Genomic DNA, 349 nt, shown 5'->3' with positions numbered 1-349 from the left:
ACAGAGAAATTTTCAGGAAATGTTAGCAACAAATCATTTGGGAGTCCCAACTGAATGATGTACCTACAATCTGCCATTTTCTTATCTTCTGAAACAGAACCTAGACGTTATATTAACTTAACTAATAAGACTTTACTACCTTTAAAAAAAAAAATAGCCGGGATTACAGGGCACGCTTATCTGTCACAAGATTCATTACATTTATAGTGACTAACAGTTTAAACGTGGTTTCAGATGCTTCTCATCTGCTTATCAGAGTTTTCCAAAAGCTTTAGTGCTTTAATCTTCTACCCTATGATAAAATTTCAACTTTGTTGAGAGTTTTCCAAAAGCTTTAGTGCTTTAATCT

This window comes from Trichechus manatus, unplaced genomic scaffold (assembly GCF_000243295.1).
Source record: "Trichechus manatus latirostris isolate Lorelei unplaced genomic scaffold, TriManLat1.0 scaffold00013, whole genome shotgun sequence".
Lineage (NCBI taxonomy): Eukaryota > Metazoa > Chordata > Mammalia > Sirenia > Trichechidae > Trichechus > Trichechus manatus.
Note: the sequence above shows the minus strand (reverse complement) of the source record.